This window comes from Schistocerca gregaria, unplaced genomic scaffold (assembly GCF_023897955.1).
Source record: "Schistocerca gregaria isolate iqSchGreg1 unplaced genomic scaffold, iqSchGreg1.2 ptg000077l, whole genome shotgun sequence".
In the NCBI taxonomy this organism is placed as follows: Eukaryota; Metazoa; Arthropoda; class Insecta; order Orthoptera; family Acrididae; genus Schistocerca; species Schistocerca gregaria.
The window spans coordinates 25,367,282-25,389,606 of record NW_026061710.1 but is presented as its reverse complement, the minus strand read 5'-3'; positions in this window follow the sequence as shown (position 1 = coordinate 25,389,606).

The window sequence follows — 22,325 nt, the reverse complement described above, 5'->3', positions numbered from 1 at the left end:
AATATCCACTGTGCCTGTTTTTGCATTTAAGACACAAAGTATTTACGATGTAAATGAAAACCTTCCTGTTCAAAAGGTACATACTGATCTTCAGACATTGCCTGAGTGTGTTGTAAATGTGTACGGGGCAAATAAAAGACATTTCTAGCAAATAAGCTACTTGTATGGTAACGTAGTTTTCTGTTTCCTACGGGGTGGCTGTGATTGTATCACTTATTATGCAATTTAGTGGTGATAGAGTCTTCAACGTGTTTCATCAGTACTGTGGTGGCCAGAGGTGAGTGATTGTGGTTGGCAGATACCTCAGTGTACTGTGGGATGTAGAACACTTAGTTCTCTCAGAAACCACGTGAATGCATCGCCGGGCTTTGTGGCCGAGCGGTTCTAGGCGCTTCAATCTGGAACCGCGCGATCGCTACTGTCGCAGGTTCCAATCCTGAGTTCTGAGTTGTAGGGCACTGATGACCTCAGATGTTAAGTCCCATAGTGCTCAGAGCCATTTGAACTATTTGAAGCTGAATGCTTCACTTCGGTCGCCTCCCTCGAACTCCTCCAACAGGGTGACTGATTTAGATGTGCGTTTCCGCCCAACCGCTGTAAATCTCCCGCTGGCCGCTACGCGGAACACAAACCACAACCACTCTAATAAGTTAAAATGCCCACAAGGTGATAATGACAGGCTCGCCTGCCATGGATACTCAACGAAATCAAGCATTCCAATAGTGAGCGGCATGGGTGCTTAGCGATAGTAAGCATCCCGATGGGAACAAAATAGTATTACCTCAAAATCTTGTTACGGGATCACGTTAAACGTCGATTCTAAGCAGACACTGGAACCGGTAACCACGTTACACTCTACAGGCCAATTTGGAAGAGTCAAGTAGGTATCCCACTGCTGTCCAGGGCGCCTCCAGACACACTTTCGCTCAGTTCGAAGGGGGACTCAAGAATGAAGACAGCTCTACCCCAGCCAGGGGGATTCCAGGCCGAAAGCGTTTGTGGAAACCTCATGGACAGTGGTGGTATACCACCATACGACCCGACAAATAGGAGTCATGCTCCGGGGTGCCATTACTTTTCACAGTAAGGCCTCTTTGGTTGTCAGCCGCGACACCCTTACAGCACAGCAGTCCAAGACATTGCACGTGCTGGTTTTTTTTTTTTTTTTTTTTTTTTTTTTTTTTGTTCTTCATGAGAAGCCATTCTGGTCTGACACTTCAGAAAGACAATGCCTGTCAGCACACGGCGAGAGTTTCTACTGCTTGTCTTCGTCCTTGCCAAACCATACCTCGGCCGGCAAGATCGCCTGGTCTCTCTCCAACTGAGAACGTTCGGAGCATTATGGGCAGCACCTCATCTGCATGGATATTCTGCAAATTACATTGAAGTGCCTGGCAGAGGGATCATAGAACCACCTTCACAATCCTCTATTATTCGAAACTCATAAACCTCGCGGAAACAACGAACACCCTTATCTTTTCGTACGAGCTCTGCTTTCCCTTATCATGGTGATCGTTTCTCCCTGTGTAGTCAGTGTCAACAATATATTTTCGCATTCGGAGGGGAAGGTTGGTGAATTTCATGACAAGATTCCGTCGGAACGAAAAACGGCTTTCTTTTAATGATGTCCAGCCCAAATCCTGTATCATTTCTGTGGCACTCTCTCCCATATTTCGCGATAATACAATACGTGCTGCCCTTCTTTGAACTTTTTCGATGTACTCAGTCAGTCGTATCTGGTAAGGAACCCACATCACGCAGCAGTATTCTAAAAGAGGACGGACAAACGTAGTGTAGTCAGTCTCGTTAGTAGATCTGTTACATTTTCTATGTGTCCTACCAATAAAACGGAGTCTTTGGTTAGCCGTCCCCACAACATTTTCTTTGTGTTCCTTCCAATTTTTGGTTGTTCGTAATTGTAATTCCTAGGCATTTAGTTGAATCTAAGGCCTTCATATTTGACTGATTTATCGTGTAACCGAAGTTTAACTGATTCCTTTTAGCACTCAAATGGATGACCTCACGCTTTTCGTTATTTAGGGTCAATTGACAATTTTCGCAGTATACATATTTTCTAAATCGTGTTGTAATTTGTTTTGCTGTTCTCACGACTTTACTAGTCGATAAACGACAGCGTCATCTGCAAACAATCTATGACAGCTACTCAGATTGTCTTCCAAATCGTTTATAAATATAAGGAACAGAAAAGGGCCTATAACACTACCTTTGGAACGCCAGAAGTCACTTCTGTTTTACTTAATGGCTTTCCGTCGATTGCTACGAACTGTGACTTCTCTGACAGCGAATCACAAATCCAGTCACAAAACTGAGACGATGTTCCAAAGCACGCAATTTCACTAAAAGCCGCTCATGTGGTACAGTGTCAAAAGCCTTATGGATATCCAGAAATACGGAATCGATTTGAAATCACTTGTCAATAGCAGTCAACACTTCACATGTTACATAAGAACGATCTTCACTAAATCCATGTTCACTGTGTGTCAATAGGTCGTTTTCTTCGAGGTAATTCATAATGTTATCCTACTACCTTTCTTGAATATTGGTGTGACCTGTGCAACTTTCCAGTCTTTGGGTATGGATCTTTCGTCGAGATTTCGCCGATCTAACGCGTCAGTTCAACAGAATTTTGGCACGATATACCTCAGGAGAACATCCAATAACTGTACTTAATAATGCCGAATCGAATAAATACCTGAATAAGCACCAGATGTGGATCAACGCGTTACTTACTTGCTCGATTTCTGAAGCACTTTGTGTTGGATAAATCATCCACATTGTTCTGTACATGTACTACACATCGACGGATTTTCGTCTCATTCGCATTATTCTTTCATGGCCTATAGTTTTTATGTGTGTTATAACGTATATCCATACTCCCAGAATGACTAGGAAGATGCGTTATAAATATGGTGAAAATACTGTTTAATTATTTGCAGTATCCTTAATATGGGAAAACCAATAATAATTAGTCTACAACAGATTGCTGTTCAAAAAGGACTGTCATCTGTTTTTTGCAAAGCATTTGCTGAAGAGAACGCTTCTGCTCATATAATGTGTTTACCTTTAATCAGTTTCAACAGATGGTTCAAATTGCTCTGAGCCCTATAGGACTTAACATCTGAAGTCATCAGTCCCCTAGACCTGGAACTACATAAGCCTAACTAACCTGAGGACATCACACACATCCATGCCCGAGGCAGGATTCGGACCTGCGACCGTAGCAGCAGCCCATTCCCGGACTGAAGCGCCTAGAACCATTCGGCCATTGCGTCCGGCAAATTCCAATAGATCATCGAACATTGAGAACAGCTGAAATCTCTCAAATTGAATGAAGCTCCATGGCTCGACCGATCCCTTAACACGGTGCATTGTATTTGCAGCTGCGTTAGCAGTTCTGTTAACTATAATCCATCGCCCATCGCACGAACAAAAGCCCTGCCCTGTAGTTGGAAGAAATCACAGATCGTACCCGGTATCCTTGATATCGATTTGTTATAGAATCTTCGAATATATTCTAAATTTAAAAAATAACGAGGTATCTCTGACAGAATGACCTCCCCATGGCAACCTGTATGATTTCCGAAAACAATGATCACGTGAAACCCAACTCGCTATTTTATCAGATGACTGCTAAAAGTAATGGACGAAGGCAGATAAATGCAGCATTTTTCGATTTTCGAAAAGTATTTGATTCAGTACCACGGCTATACTATTATCAAAAGTAAGGCACTATGAGGTATCAATGAAAATTTGCGTCAGTTGAGGATATTTGATAAGGAGAATGTAGCTTGTAATCTTGGATGAAGAGTCATCATTAAATATCAAAGTAACTTAGATTGTGCCCCAGGGAAGTGTCTTGGAAGCCTTGCTGTTGATATTGTGCAGGGATATGCTAAAGTCCGTATTATTTCAAAAGTCAATATTTCACGGAATAATGCAGGTAGAGAGAGCCGCACGTGGTAGCCGATTTGTCTTGGGCGCCTTGCCACGGTTCGCACGGCTCCCTTCGGAGGTTCGAGTCCTTCCTCGGGCCACGGGTGTGTGTTTTGTCCGTAATGTAAGTCAGTTTAAGTTAGGGACCGATGGTCTCAGCTGTTTGGTCCCATAGGAACTTACCACAAATTTCCCAAATTTAGGTTTTTACTGAAACTAAAGAAAGTGCAAATGACAAATAATCCTGAGTTAATAACGAGCATCAAAACCGTTATAGGGATTAGTGAACACAGGGTTGTCGTAGTGAGACTGTATATTGTAATCCCGAAATCCTCGAAAAACAAACAAAAAGTATACCTATTCAAAAATGCTGATAAAATTCACTTGACGCCTTCCTGAGAGACTCATTCCAAATTAATAATATAAGTGTAGACCAGAAGTCGTTTGCATTCAAAAAATAGTATCGGCAGCAATTGAGAGATTTATACGAAATAAACTAAGAAACGGCGGAGCTGATCCTCCGTGGTACACAAAACGGGTTAGAACACTGTTGCAGAAACAACGAAACAAACATGCCAAATTTAAACAGACGCAAAATCCCTAAGATTGCGCTAAATTCCGGGCTTCTCTAAAGGATAGCCAGAGTTCAATGCGAGATGCCTATAACAGTTTCCACGACGAAACTTTGTCTCGAAACCTGGCAAACAAATCCAAGATATTCTGGTCGTATATGAAGTATGCTAGTGGCAATTTACAATCAATGCCTCCTACATCTACATCTACGTCTACATGACTACTCTGCAATTCACATTTAAGTGCTTGGCAGAGGGTTCATCGAACCACAATCATACTATCTCTCTACTATTCCACTCCCGAACAGCGAGCGGGAAAAATTAACACCTAAACCTTTCTGTTCGAGCTCTGATTTCTCTTATTTTATTTTGATGATCATTCCTACCTATGTAGGTTGGGCTCAACAAAATATTTTCGCATTCGGAAGAGAAAGTTGGTGACTGGCACAACTTGACCAGAAGAAGGAATCGGTTGGTAGGACATGTTCTGAGGCATCAAGAGATCGCCAATTTAGTATTGGAAGCCAGTGTGGAGGGTAAGAATCGTAGAGGGAGGCCAAGAGATGAATACACCAAGCAGACTCAGAAGGATCTAGGTTGCAGTAGGTACTGGGAGATGAAGAAGCTTGCACATGATAGAGTAGCAGGGAGAGGTGCATCAAACCAGTCTCAGGACGGAAGACCACAACAACAACCACAACAACAACAGTGTAATGGACGAAATGCGATGATTCCGAGTTCGTAATAACCTTACCAACAAAGATATGCCTATGAGGGAGGAGCTTACTGCAACATCTCTCAGAAATACTTCACATAGGGTAATGGAGGAAACGCGATGATTCTGGCTTTGTAGTAACCATACCAACAAAGAGAAGCAAATGAGTGAAAAGCTTTCTTCAGCTTCTCTCAGAAATACTGCATATAGGGTAAAGGGTGAAGTGCGATGTTTCTGGCTTCATAGTAACCATACCAACAAAGACATGCAAAGGAGGGAGGAACTTTCTGTAGCTTCTCTCAGAAATATTTCAGATAGGGTAATGCATGAAACGTGATGATTCTGTCTGTGTAGTAATCATACCAACAATTAGACGCAAATGAGGGAGGAGCCTTCTGTGGCTCCTCTCATAAATACTTCACATCAGGTAAATGCTGAAATGTCATGATTGGGTCTGTGTACTAATCATACCAACAAACAGGTACAAGTGAGGGAGGAGCTTTCTGCAACATCTCTCAGAAATACTTCAAATAGGGTAATAGAAGAAATGCGATTATTCTGGCTTTGTACTAACCATACCAACAAAGAGACGCAAGTGAGGGAGGAGCTTTCTGTGGCTTCTCCCATAAAAACTTCACATCAAGTAATGGATGAAATGAAATGATTGTGTCTGTGTACTAATCATAGCAACAAACAGATGCAAGTGTGGGAGGAGCTTTCTGCAGCTTCTCTCTGAAACACATCCATAGGGTAATGGATGTAATGATAATATTCTGGCTTTGTACTAACCATACCAACAAAGAGACGCAAGTGAGGGAGCAGCTTTCAGCAGCTTCCCTCAGAAATCCTTCACATCAGGTGATGGATTAAATATAATGATTGTCACCGTCTACTAATCATACCAACAAACAGATGGAAGTGAGGGAGGAGCTTTCTGTAGCTTCTATCTGAAATACACCACATAGGGTAAAAAATGAAATCCGATGATTTTGGCTTTGTAATAACCATACCAACAAAGTAATTAAAATCAGGGAGAGGCTTTCAGTGGCTTCTATAATAAATACCTCACATCAGTTAATGGATGAAGTGTAATGATCTTTTCTGTGTAACAATCAAACCAAAAAAGAGATGCAAGTTAGGGAGGATCTTCCAACAACTTCTCTCAGAAATACTTCACTTACGGTAACAGATGAAATGCGATGATTCTGGCTTTGTAGTAACCATACCAACAAACAAACTCAAATGGGGGATGAGTTTGCTGTAGCTTCCCTCAGAAATACTACACATCAGGTTATGGATGAGATGTAATTATTGTGTTTGTGTACTAATCATACGAAAAAAATGCAAGTGAGGGAGGAACTTTCTGCAGCTTCTATCAGAGATACTTCACATAGGGTAATAGATGAAATGGGATGATTCTGGGTTTGTAGTAACCATAACAACAAACAAACACAAATGAGGGAGGAGCTTTCTCTAGCTACCCTCAGAAATAGTTCACATTAGGTAATTGATGAAAGGTATTGAATGAGTGTGAGCACTAATCTTACCAACAATCAGATACAAGTGATGGAGGAGCGATCTGCAGCTTCCCTCACAAAAACTTCACATAGAGTAGTAGATAAAATGCGGTTATTCTGGCTTTGAAGTAACCATACCAGCAAACAAACGCAAATGAGGGATGAGCTTTCTGTAGCTTGTCTCATAAATACTTTACATCAGGTAATGGATGAAGTGTAATAATTGTGTCTGTGTCCTAATCATACCAACAACAGATGCAAGTGAGGGAGGATCTTTCTGCAGCTTCTCTCAGAAATACATCACATAGGGTAATAGATGAAATGCGATGATTCTGGGCTTCTAGTATCCATACCAACAAACAAACACAAGTGCAGGTGGAGCTTTCTGTAGCATCCCACAGAAATATTTCACATCAGGTAAGGGATGAAATGTAACCATAGTGTCTGTATAGTAATCTTACCAAAAAACAGATGCAAGTGAGGGAGAAGCGTTCTGCAGCTTGTCTCAGAAATACTTCACATAAGGTAGTAGATGAAATCCGATGTTTCTGGCTTTGTAGTAACCATACCAACAAACAAAATCCAAATGAGGGGGGAGCTTTCTGTAGCTTCCCTCAGAAATTCTTCACATTAGGTAGTGAATGAAGTGTAATGATTGTCTCCTTGTACCAATCATAACAATAAACAGATGCAAGTGAGGGATGAGCTTTCTACAGCTTCTCTCTGAAATACATCAAATAGGGTAATAGATGAAATGCAATGATTCTGGCTTAGTAGTAATCTTACCAACAAATGCACACCATAGAGGGAGGAGCTTTCTGTAGCTTCCCTCAGAAATACTCCATATCAGGTAATGGACATAATGTAATGATTGTGTCTTTGTACAAATCATACCAACATACAGAGCAAGTGAGGGAGGAGCTATCTGCTGCTCCTCTATGAAATACCTCACTTAGGGTAATAGATAAAATGCAATGATTCTGGCATTGAAGTAACCATACCAACTAACAAATGCAAATTAGGGAGCAGCTTTCTGTAGCATCCCTCAGAAATACTTCACATCATCTAGTAAATGAAATTTAATGTTTGTGTATGTGTACTAATAATACCAACAGACAGATGCAAGTGAGGGAAGAGCTTTCCACAACTTCTCTATGAAATATATCACATAGAGTAATAAATGAAATGCGATGATTCTGGTTTTGTAGTAACCATAAAAACAAACAAACGCAAAAGACACTTGAGCCTCCTATAGCTTCTCTCAGGAATACTTCACATAGGGTAATAGATGAAATGCGATGATTCTGGCTTTGTAGTAATAATACCAACCAACAAACGCAAATGATTGAGGAGCTTGCTGTAGCCCCCCTCAGAAATTCTTCACATCAGGTAATGGATGAAATGAAGTGATTGTGTCTGTGTACTAATCATAACAAGAGACAGATGTAGGTGAGGGATGAGCTTTCTGCAGCTTCCCTCATAAATACTTCACATCCGGTAATGGATGAAAAGTAATGATTGTGTCTGTGTACTAATCATACCATAAACAGATGCAAGTGAGGGAAGAGCTTTCTGCAGCTTCCCTCAGAAATACTTCACATCAGGTAATGTATGTTATGTAATGAGTGTGTGTGTGTATTAATCATTATAACAAAGAGATGCAAGTGAGGGTGGAGCTTTCTGCAGCTCCATGCTGAAATACATCACATAAAGTAAAAGATGAATTGTGATGATTCTGGCTTTGTAATAACCATAGCAAAAAACTAAAGAAAATGAGTGAGTAGCTTTCTGTAGCTATTCTCAGAAATACGTCTCATGGGGTAATAGATGAAATGCGATGATTCTGGCTTTGTAGTAACCATACCAACAAACAAACGCAAATAACGCTTGAGCTTCCTGTAGCTTTATTTAGAAATATTTCACATAGGGTAATAGATGAAATGCGATGACACTATATTTGTAGAAACCATACCAACAAACAAACGCAACTGTGAGAGGAGCTTTCTGTAGCTCCCCTGAGAAATATTTCACATCAGGTAATGGATGAAATGTAATGATTGTGTCTGTGTACTAATCGTAACAACAAACAGAGGCAAGTGTGGGAGGAGCTTTCTGCAGCTTCCCTGAGAAATACTTCACGTCCGGTAATGGATGAAATGTAATTATTGTGCCTGTGTACTCATCATACCATAAATAGATGCAAATGAGCGATGAGCTTTCTGCAGCTTTTCCCTGAAATACATCACATAGGGTAATAGATGAAATGCGATGATTCCGGCTTTGTAGTAACCATACCAACAAAGAAAAGCAAATGAGGGTTGTGCTTTCTGTAGCTTCCCTCAGAAATATTTCACATCAGTTAATGGATGAAATGCAATGATTGTGTCTGTGTACTAATCATACCATAAACAGAAGCAAATGAGGGATGAGCTTTCTGCAGCTTTTCTCTGAAATACATCACATAGGGTAATAGATGAAATGCGATGATTCTGGCTTTGTAGTAACCATACCAACCAACAAACGCAACTGAGGGAGGATTTTATTGTAGCTTCACTCAGAAATGCTTCCCATCAGGTAATGGATGAAATGTCATGATAGTGTCTGTGTACTGATCAGAACAACAAACAAATGCAATGAGCGAAGAGCTTTCTGCAGCTTCCCTCAGAAATACTTCACATCAGGTAATGGGCGAAATGTGATGATTGTGTCTGTGTATCAATCATTCCAACAAACAGATGCAAGTGAGGGAAGAGCTTTCTGCAGCTTCTTTCTGAAATACATCACATTAGGTAATAGACGAAGTGCGATGATTCTGGCATTGTAGTAACCATACCTACAAACAAACGCAAAGGAGTGAGAAGCTTTCTGTAGCTTCCCTGAGAAATACTTCACATCAGGTAATGGGCGAAATGTGATGATTGTGTCTGTGTACTAATCATTCCAACAAACAGATGCAAGTGAGGGAAGAGCTTTCTGCAGCTTTTATTTGAAATACATCACATAGGGTAATAGATGAAATGCAATGATTCTGGTTTTGAGTTAAACATACCAACAAACAAACGCAAATGGGAGTGGAGCTTTCTGTAGCTTCCCTCAGAAATATTTCACATCAGGTAATGGATGAAATGTTATGATTGTGTCTGTATACTAATCATAACAACAAACAGGTGCAAGTGAGGAATGAGGATTCTGCAGCTTCTCTCTCAAATACATCACATAGTGTAATGGAGGAAATGCTTTGAATCTGGGTTTGTAGTAACCATAATACAAACAAACGCGAATGAGGGGGGAGCTTTCTGTAGCTTCCCTCAGAATTACTGCACATCAAGTAATAAATGAAATGTAATTATTTTGGCTGTGTACTAATCATTCCAACAAGCAGATGCAAATGAGGGATGAGCTTTCTGCAGCTTTTCTCTGAAATACATCACATGGGGTAATAGATGAATTGCAATGATTCTGGCTTTGTAGTAACCATACATAAATCATACACAAATTAATGAGTAGCTTTCTGTAGCTATTCTCAGAAATACTTCACATAGGGTGATAGATGAAATGCGATAATTCTTTCTTTATAGTAACCATTTCAAAAAACAAACGCAAATGAGGGAGGATCTTCCTGTAGCTTCCGTCAGAAATACTTCACATCAGGTAATGGACAAAATGTAATGATTGTGTCTGTGTACTAATGGTACCAACAATCAGATGGAAGTGAGGGAGGAGATTTCTGCAGTCTCTCTCTGAAATACATCACATGGGGTAATAGATGAAATGAGATAATTCTGGCTTTCTAGTAACGATACCAGTCAAGAAACGCATCTGAGGGAGGATCTTTCTGCAGTTTCCCTCAGAAATACCTCACATCAGGTAATGGATGAAATGTAATGACTGTGTCTGTGTATTAATCATTCCAAAAAACAGATGCAAGTGAGGGAGGAGCTTTCTCCAGCTTCCTTCTGAAAGACATCACATTAGGTAATAGATGAAATGCGATGATTCTGCCATTGTAGTAACCATACCTACAAACAAATGCAAAGGAGTGAGGAGCTTTCTGTAGCTTCCCTGAGAAATACTTCAATCAGGTAATGGACGAAATGTGATGATTGTGTCTGTGTATTAATGATTCCAACAAACAGATGCAAGTGAGGGAGGAGCTTTCTGCAGGTTCTCTCTGAAGTACATTACATAGGGTAATGGATGAAATGCAATGATTCTGACTTCGTAATAACCATTCCAACAAACAAACGCAAATGAGGGAGGAGCTTTCTGTAGTTTCCCTCAGAAATACTTCACATCAAGTAATGGACGAAATGTAATGATTGTGTCTATGTACTAATGGCACCAACAATCATATGGAAGTGAGGGAGGAGATTTCTGTAGTTTCCCTCAGAAATACTTCACATCAGGTAATGGACGAAATGTAATGATTGTGTCTTAGTACAAATCATATCAACATACAGAGCAAGCGAGGGAGGAGCTTTCTGCTGCTCCTCTCTGAAATACCTCACATAGGGTAATAGATAAAATGCAATGATTCTGGCATTGTAGTAGCCATAGCAATAAACACATGCAAATGACGGGGAGTTTTCTGTAGCTATACTCAGAAATACTTCACATAGGGTAATAGATGAAATGCGATGATTCTGGCTTCGTAGTAACCATACCAACAAAAAATGCAAATTAGGGAGGAGCTTTCTGTAGCATCCCTCAGAAATACTTCACATCATGTAATAAATGAAATGTAATGTTTGTGTCTGTGAACTAATCATACAACAAACAGATGCAAGTGAAGTAGGAACTTTCTGCCACTTCTCTCTGAAATACATCACATTGGGTAATAAATGAAATGGGATGATTCTGGCTTTGTAGTAACCTTACCAACAAACAAATGCAAATTACGGAGCTGCTTTCAGACGATTTTTGAGAAATACTTCACATCATCTAGTAAATGAAATTTAATGTTTGTGTATGTGTACTAATAATACCATCAAACACATGCAAGTGAGGGAAGAGCTTTCTGCAACTTCTCCCTGAAGTACACCACAAAGAGTAATAAATGAAATTCAATGATTATGGTTTTGTAGTAAGGATACCAATGAACAGATGCAAGTGAGGCAGGAGCTTTCTGCAGCTTTTCTCTGAAATACATCACATAGGGTAATGGATGAAATGCAATGATTCTGGCTTTGTAGTAACCGTACCTACTAACAAACGCAAATGAGGGAGGAGCTTTCTATAGCTTCTTTAGAAATATTTTACATCAGGTAATGGATGAAATGTAATGATTGTGTCGGTGTACTAATCATACCAACAAACAGATGCAAATGACTGAGGAGCTTTCTGGTGCTTCAATGTGAAATACATCACATAGGGTAAAAAATGAAATCAGATGATTCTGGCTTTGTAATAACCAGCCCAACAAACTAACGCAAATGACGGAGGAGCAATTTGTGTCTATTCTCAGAAATACTTCTTATAGTGTAATAGATGAAATGCAACGATTCTGGCTTTGTAATAACCATATCAACAAACTAACGCAAATGAGGTAGGAGTTTTCTGTAGCTATTCTCAGAAATACATCACATGGGATGATAGATGAAATACGATGATTCTGGCTTTGTAGTAACCATACCAACAAACTAAACGCAAATGACACTTGAGCTTTCTGTAGCTTATTTAGAAATACTTCACATAGGGTAATAAATGAAATGCAATGATTCTGGCTTTGTAGAAACCATACCAACAAGCAAACACATATGATGGAGGAGCTTTCTGTAGCTATTCTCAGAAATACTTCACATATGGTAATAGATGAAATGCGATGATTCTGGCTTTGTAGTAACCATACCAACAAACTAAATGCAAATGACACTTAAGCTTTCTGTAGCATTTTTTAGAAATACTTCACATATGGTAATAGACGAAATGCGATGTTTCTGGTTTTGTAGTAACCTTACCAAAAAAAAATGCAAATGAGGGAGGAGCTTTCTGTAGCCCCCCTCGGAAATACTTCACATCAGGTAATGGATGAAATGCAGTGATTGTGTCTGTGTACCATTCATAACGAAAAACATGTGTAAGTGAGATAAGAGCTTTCTGCAGCTTCCCTCAGAAATATTCCACATCCGGTAATGGATGAAAAGAAATGATTGTGTCTGTGTACTAATCATACCATAAACAGATGCAAGTGAGGGAAGAGCTTTCTGCCGCGTATCTCTGAAATACCTCACATAGGGTAATGGATGAAATGCAATGATTCTGGCTTTGTAGTAGCCATACCAACCAACAAACTCAAATGAGTGAGGAGCTTTCTATAGCTTCCTTCAGAAATATTTCACATCAGGTAATGGACGAAATGTGATGATTGTGTCTGTTTATTAATGATTCCAACAAACAGATGCAAGTGAGGGAGGAGCTTTCTGCAGGTTCTCCTTGAAGTATATTACATAAGGTAATGGATGCAATGCAATGATTCTGGCTTCGTAGTAACCATTCCAACAAACAAACGCAAATGAGGGAGGAGCTTTCTGTAGCTTCCCTCAGAAATACTTCACATCAGGTAATGGACGAAGTGTAATGATTGTGTCTGTGTACTAATGGTACCAACAATCAGATGGAAGTGAGGGGGGAGATTTCTGCAGTCTCTCTCTGAAATACATCACATGGGCTAATAGATAAAATGCGATAATTCTGGCTTTGTAGTAACCATACCAGCAAACATACGCATCTGAGGGAGGATCTTTCTGTAGTTTCCCTCAGAAATACTTCACATCAGATAATGGATGAAATGTAATGATTGTGTCTGTGTATTAATCATTCCAAAAAACAGATGCAAGTGTGGGAGGAGCTTTCTGCAGCTTCTTTCTGAAATACGTCACATTAGGTAATAGATGAAATGCGATGATTCTGGTTTTGTAGTAACCATTCCAACAAACAAACGCAAATGAGGAAGGAGCTTTCTGTAGCTTCCCTCAGAAATACTTCACATCAGGTAATGGATGAAAGGTAATGATTGTGTCTTAGTACTAATCATACCAACATACAGAGCAAGTGAGGGAGGAGCTTTGTGCTGCTCCTCTCTGAAATACCTCACATAGGTTAATAGATAAAATGCAATGATTCTGGCTTTGTAGTAACCATACCAACAAACTAAATGCAAATGACACTTCAGCTTTCTGTATTCTTTCTTTAGAAATACTTCACATAGGGTAATAAATGAAATGCAATGATTCTGGCTTTGTAGTAACCATACCAACAAGCAAACACATAAGATGGAGGAGCTTTCTGTAGCTATTCTCAGAAATACTTCACATATGGTAATAGATGAAATGCGATGATTCTGGCTTTGTAGTAACCATACCAACAAACTAAATGCAAATGACACTTAAGCTTTCTGTAGCATTTTTTAGAAATACTTCAAATAGGGTAATAGACGAAATGCGTAGATTCTGGATTTGTAGGAACCATACCAACAAACAAACACATTTCTCTCAGAAATACTTCACATCAGGTAATGGATGAAATGTTATGGTTGTGTCTGTGTACTGATAACAACAACAAACAGATGCAAGTGAGGGAAGAGCTTTATGCATCTTCCCGCAGAAATACTTCACATCAGGTAATGGATGTAATGTAAAGAGTGTGTGTGTGTATTAATCATTATAACAAACAGATGCAAGTCAGGGAGGAGCTTTCTGCAGATCCTTTCTGAAATACATCACATAAAGTAGTAGGTGAATTGCGATGATTCTGGCTTTGTAATAACCATACCAACAAACTAAAGCAAATGGGGGCGGAGCTTTCTGTAGCTATTCTCAGAAATTCATCAGATGAGGTAATAGATGCAATGCGATGATTTTGGCTTTGTAGTAACCATACCAACAAATGAAACCCAAATGAGGGTTGTGCTTTCTGTAGCCTCCCTCTGAAATATTTCACATCAGGTAATGGATGAAATATAATGATTGTGTCTGTGTACTAATCATAACAAAAAAATGAGCAAGTGAGGCACGAGCTTTCTGCAGCTTCTCTCTGAGATACATCACATAGGATAATGGATGAAATGCAATGATTCTGGCTTTGTAGTATCCATTCTAACAAACAAACGCAAATGAGGGAGGAGCCTTCTGTAGATTTTTTTAGAAATATTTCAAATAGGTTAATAGATGAAATGTGATGATTCTGGCTTGGTAGTAAATAAACCAACAAACAAACACAACTGAGAGAGGTGCTTACTGTAGCTCAACTCAGAAATACTTCACAACAGGTAATGGATGCAATGTAATGATTGTGTCTGTGTACTAATGATAACAACAAACAGATGCAAGTGTGGGAAGAGCTTTCTCCTGCTTCCCTCAGAAATACTTTACACCCGGTAATGGATGAAATGTAATGATTGTGTCTGTGTACTAATCATACCATAAACAGACGCAAATGAGGGATGAACTTTCTGCAGCTATTCTCTGAAATATATCGCACAGGGTAATAGATGAAATGCGATGATTCTGGCTTTGTAGTAACCATACCAATGAACAAAACGGAAATAAGGGTGTTGCTTTCTGTACTATTCTCAGAAATACTTCACATAGGGTAATAGATGAAACGAATGATTCTGGCCTTATAGTAAACTTTCCAACAAACAAATGCAAATGAGGGATGTGCTTTCTGTGGCTTCCCTCAGAAATACTTCACATCAGGTAATGGACAAAATGTAATGATTGTGTCTTTGTACTAATCATACCAACATACAGAGCAAGTGTGGGAGGAGCTTTCTGCTGCTCCTCTATGAAATACTTCACATAGGGTAATAGATGAAATGCGATGATTCTGGCTTTGTAAAAACCATAGCAACAAATAAATGCAAATTAGGGAGGAGCTTTCTGTAGCATCCCTCAGAAGTACTTCACATCATGTAATAAATGAAATGTAATGTTAGTGTATGTGTACTAATAATACCAACGAACAGATGCAAGTGAGGGAAGAGCTTTCCACAACTTCTCTCTGAAATATATCACATAGAGTAATAAATGAAATGCGATGATTCTGGTTTTGTAGTAAGAGTACCAACAAACAGATGCAAGTGAGGGAGGAGCTTTCTGCAGCTTCTCTCTGAAATACATCACATAGGTTAATAGATGAAATGCGATTATTCTGGTTTTGTAGTAACCATAAAAACAAACAAACGCAAATGACACTTGAGCCTTCTGTAGCTTTTGTCAGGAATACTTCACATAGAGTAATAGATGAAATGCGATGTTTCTCGCTTTGTAGTTATAATACCAACAAACAAACGCAAGTGATTGAGAAGCTTGCTGTAGCCCCTCAGAAATACTTCACGTCAGGTAATGGATGAAATGAAATGATTGTGTCTGTGTACTAATCATAACAACAAACAGATGTAGGTGATGGATGAGCTTTCTGCAGCTTTCCTCATAAATACTTCACATCCGGTAATGGATGAAAAATAATGATTGTGTCTGTGTACTAATCATACCATAAACAGATGCAAGTGAGGGAAGAGCTCTCTGCAGCTTCCCTCAGAAGTAGTTCACATCAGGTAATGGATGATATGTAATGAGTGTGTGTGTGTGTATTAATCATTATAACAAAACAGATGCAAGTGAGGGTGGAGCTTTCTGCAGCTCCATGCTGAAATACATCACATAAAGTAATAGACGAATTGCGATGATTCTGGCTTTGTAATAACCATAGCAAAAAACTAAAGCAAATGAGGGAGTAGCTTTCTGCAGCTATTCTCAGAAATACATCTCATGGGGTAATAGATGAAATGCGATGATTCTGGCTTTGTAGTAACCATACCAACAAACAAATGCAAATGACACTTGAGCTTCCTGTAGCTTTATTTAGAAATATTTCACATAGGGTAATAGATGAAATGCGATGACACTATATTTGTAGTAACCATATCAACAAACTAACGCAACTGAGAGAGGAGCTTTCTGTAGGTCCCCTGAGAAATATTTTACATCAGGTAATGGATGAAATGTAATGATTGTGTCTGTGTACTAATCTAAACAACAAACAGAAGCAAATGAGGGGTGAGCTTTCAGCAGCTTTTCTCTGAAATACATCACATAGGGTAATAGAGGAAATGCGATGATATTGGCTTTGTAGTAACCATACAAAACCAACATACGCAAATGAGGGAGGATTTTATTGTAGCTTCACTCACAAATACTTCACATCAGGTAATGGACGAAATGTGATGATTGTGTCTGTGTATTAATCAGTCCAACAAACAGATGCAAGTGAGGGAGGAGCTTTCTGCAGCTTCTTTCTGAAATACATCACATTAGGTAATAGACGAAATGCGATGATTCTGGCATTGTAGTAACCATACCTACAAACAATCGCAAAGGGGTGAGGAGCTTTCTGTAGCTTTCCTGAGAAATACTTCACATCAAGTAATGGACGAAATGTGATGATTGTGTGTGTGTATTAATCGTTCCATCAAACAGATGCAAGCGAGCTAAGAGCTTTCTTAAGCTTTAATTTGAAATACGTCACATAGGGTAATAGATGAAATGCAATGATTCTGGTTTTGAGTTAAACATACCAACAAACATACGCAAATGGGGGAGGAGCTTTCTGTAGCTTCCCTCAGAAATATTTCACATCAGGTAATGGATGCAATGTTATGATTGTGTCTGTATACTAATCATAACAACAAACAGGTGCAAGTGAGGGATGAGGATTATGCAGCTTGTCTCTAAAATACATCACATAGTGTACTGGACGAAATGCTTTGAATCTGGGTTTGTAGTAACCATAAAACAAACAAACGCAAATGAGGGGGGAGCTTTCTGTAGCTTCCATCAGAATTACTTCACATCAAGTAATAAATGAAATGTAATGATTTTGGCTGTGTACTAATCATTCCAACAAACAGATGCAAATGAGGGATGAGCTTTCTGCAGCTTTTATCTGAAATACATCACATGGGGTAATAGACGTAATGCAATGATTCCGGCTTTGTGGTAACCATACCAAATACAAACGCAAATTAAAGAGTAGCTTCCTGTAGCTATTCTCAGAAATACTTCACATAGGGTAATAGATGAAATGCGATGATTCTGGTTTTGTAGTAACCATACCAACAAATAAACGCAAATGAGGGAGGAGCTTTCTATAGCTTCCCTCAGAAATACTTCACATCAGGTAATGGATGAAATGTAATGATTGTGTCTGTGTACTAATCATACCAACAAACATAAGCCAGTGAGTGAGGAGCTTTCTGCAGCTTCCCTCAGAAATACTTCACATAGGATAATAAATGAAATGCAACGATTCTTGCTTTGTAGTAACCATACCAACAAAGAAACTCAAATGAGGGAGAGTTTTCAGCAGTTTTTTCAGAAATACTTCACATTGGTTAATAGATGAAATACGATGATTCTGGCTTTGTAGTAATAATTCCAACAAACAAACACAAATGCGGGAGGAGCTTGCTGTATCCCTCTCAGAAATACTTCACATCAGGTAATGGATGAAATGAGGTGATTTTGTCTGCGTACTAATCATAACAACAAACAGATGTAAGTGAGGGAAGAGCTTTCTGCAGCTTCCCTCAGAAATACTTCACATCCGCTAATGAATCAAATGTAATGTTTGTGTCTATGTACTAATCATACTATAAACAGATGCAAGTGAGGGAAGAGCTTTCTGCAGCTTTCATTTGAAATACATTACATAGGGTAATAGATGAAATGCAATGATTCTGATTTTGAGTTAAACATACCAACAAACAAACGCAAATGGGGGAGGAGCTTTCTGTAGCTTCCCTCAGAAATATTTCACATCACGTAATGAATGAAATGTTATGATTGTGTCTGTATACTAATCATAACAACAAACAGCTGCAAGTGAGGGATGAGGATTCTGCAGCTCCTCTCTAAAATACATCACATAGGGTAATGGACGAAATGCTTTGAATCTGGGTTTGTAGTAACCATAAAACTAACAAACACAAATGATGGGGAGCTTTCTGTAGCTTCCCTCATAATTATTTCACATCATGTAATAAATTAAATGTAATGATTTTGGCTGTGTACTAATCATTCCAACAAACAGATGCAAATGAGGGGTGTGTTATCTGCAGCTTTTCTCTGAAATACATCACATGGGGTAATAGATGAAATGCAATGATTCTGGCTTTGTAGTAACCATACCAAAAACAAATGCAAATGAATGAGTAGCTTTCTGTAGCTATTCTCAGAAATACTTCACATAGGGTAATAGATGAAATGCGATAATTCTTTCTTTATAGTAAACATTTAAATAAACAAACGCAAATGAGGGAGGATCTTTCTGTAGCTTCCGTCAGAAATACTTCACATCAGGCAATGGATGAAATGTAATGATTGTGTCTGTGTACTAATTTTACCAACAATCAGATGGTAGTGAGGGTTGAGATTCCTGCAGTCTCTCTCTGAAAACATCACATGGGGTAATAGATGAAAAGCGATATTTCTGGGTTTGTAGTAACCATACGAGCCAACAAACTCATCTGAGGGAGGATCTTTCTGTAGTTTCCCTCAGAAATACTTCACATCAGGTAATGGATGAAATGTAATGATTTTGTCTTAGTGCTAATCATACCAACATACAGAGCAAGTGATTGAGGAGCTTTCTGCTGCTCCTCTCTGGAATACCTCACATAGGGTAATATGTAAAATGCGATGATTCTGGCTTTGTAGTAGCCTAGCAACAAACAAATGCAAATGACGGAGGAGCTCTCTGTAGCTATACTCAGAAATACTTCACATAGGGTAATAGATGAAATGCGATGATTCTGGCTTCGTAGTAACCATACCAAGAAACAAATGCAAATTAGGGAGGAGCTTTCTGTAGCATCCTTCAGAAATACTTCACTTCATGTAATAAATGAAATGTGATGTTTGTGTCTGCGTACTAATTATACAACAAAATGATGCAAGTGAAGGAGGAGCTTTCTGCAACTTCTCTCTGAAATACATCACATTGGGTAATAAATGAAATGGGATGATTCTGGCTTTGTAGTAACTATACCAACAAACAAATGCAAATTAGGGAGCTGCTTTCAGAGCATACCTGAGAAATACTTCACATCATCTAGTAAATGAAATTTAATGTTTGTGTATTCTCAGAAATACTTCACATAGGGTAATAGATGAAATGCAATGATTCTGGCTTCGTAGTAACCATGTTGTTGTTGTTGTCTTCAGTCCTGAGACTGATTTGATGCAGCTCTCCATGCTACTCTATCCTGTGCAAGCTGCTTCATCTCCCAGTACCTACTGCAACCTACATCCTTCTGAATCTGCTTAGTGTACTCATCTCTCGGTCTCCCTCTACGATTTTTACCCTCCACGCTGCCCTCCAATGCTAAATTTTTGATCCCTTGATGCCTCAAAACATGTCCTACCAACCGATCCCTTCTTCTAGTCAAGTTGTGCCACAAACTTCTCTTCTCCCCAATCCTATTCAATACCTCCTCATTAGTTACGTGATCTATCCACCTTATCTTCAGTATTCTTCTGTAGCACCACATTTCGAAAGCTTCTATTCTCTTCTTGTCCAAACTAGTTATCGTCCATGTTTCACTTCCATACATGGCTACACTCCAAACAAATACTTTCAGAAACGACTTCCTGATACATAAATCTATATTCGATGTTAACAAATTTCTCTTCTTCAGAAACGCTTTCCTTGCCATTGCCAGTCTACATTTTATATCCTCTCTACTTCGACCATCATCAGTTATTTTACTTCCTAAATAGCAAAACTCCTTTACTACTTTAAGTGTCTCATTTCCTAATCTAATTCCCTTAGCATCACCTGATTTAATTTGACTACATTCCATTATCCTCGTTTTGCTTTTGTTAATGTTCATCTGATATCCTCCTTTCAAGACACTGTTCATTCCGTTCAACTGCTCTTCCAAGTCCTTTGCTGTCTCTGACAGAATTACAATGTCATCGGCGAACCTCAAAGTTTTTACTTCGTCTCCATGAATTTTAATACCTACTCCGAATTTTTCTTTTGTTTCCTTTACTGCTTGCTCAATATACAGATTGAATAACATCGGGGATAGGCTACAACCCTGTCTCACTCCTTTCCCAACCACTGCTTAACTTTCATGCCCCTCGACTCTTATTACTGCCATCTGGTTTCTGTACAAATTATAAATAGCCTTTCGCTCCCTGTATTTTACCCCTGCCACCTTTAGAATTTGAAAAAGAATATTCCAGTCAACATTGTCAAAACCTTTCTCTAAGTCTACAAATGCTAGAAACGTAGGTATGCCTTTTCTTAATCTTTCTTCTAAGATAAGTCGTAAGGTCAGTATTGCCTCACGTGTTCCAACATTTCGACGGAATCCAAACTGATCCTCCCCGAGGTCTGCATCTACCAGTTTTTCCATTCGTCTGTAAAGAATTCACGTTAGTATTTTGCAGCCGTGGCTTATTAAACTGATAGTTCGGTAATTTTCACATCTGTCAGCACCTGCTTTCTTTGGGATTGGAATTATTATATTCTTCTTGAAGTCTGAGGGTATTTCACCTGTCTCATACATCTTGCTCACCAGCTGGTAGAGTTTTGTCATGACTGGCTCTCCCAAGGCCGTCAGTAGTTCTAATGTAGTAACCATACCAACAAACAATTGCAAATTAGGGAGGAGCTTTCTGTAGCATCCCTCAGAAATACTTCACACCATGTAATGAATGAAATGTAATGTTTGTGTCTGTGTACTAATCATACAACAAAATGATGCAAGTGAAGGAGGAGCTTACTGCAACTTCTCTCTAAAATATATCACATCAAGTAATAAATGAAATGCGGTGATTCTGGTTTTGTAGTAAGAATACCATAAACAAATGCAAGTGAGGGAGGAGCTTTCTGCAGCTTCTCTCTGAAATACATCACATTGGGTAATGGATAAAATGCAATGATTCTGGCTTTGTAGTAACAATACCAACAAACAAACGCAAATGACGCTTGAGCTTTCTGTAGCTCTTTTCAGAAATATTTCACACATGGCAAAAGATGAAATGCGATGATTCTGGCTTTGTGGTAACCATACCAACAACAAAACGAAAATGAGGGAAGAGCTCTCGCTAGCCCCCCTCAGAAATACTTAACATCAGGTGATGGATGAAATGCAGTGATTGTGTATGTGTACTAATCATACCATAAACAGATGCAAGTGAGGGAAAAGCTTTCTGCAGGTTTTTTTTTCTGAAATACAAAACATAGTGTAATAAATGAATTGCGAAGATTCTAGATTTGTAATAACCATACGAAGAAACAAATGCAAATGAGGGATGAGTTTTCTATAGCTATTCTCTGAAATATTTGACATAAGGTAATAGATGAAATGTGATGATTCTATCTTTGTAGTGATCATACAAACAAAGAAATGAAAATTAGGGAGAAGCTTTCAGTAGCAGCCTTCAGTAATATTTCACATCATGTAATAAATGAAATGTAATTATTGTGTCTGTGTACTAATCATACTATAAATAGATGCAAGTGAGGGAAAAGCTTTCTACAGCTTTTATTTGAGAT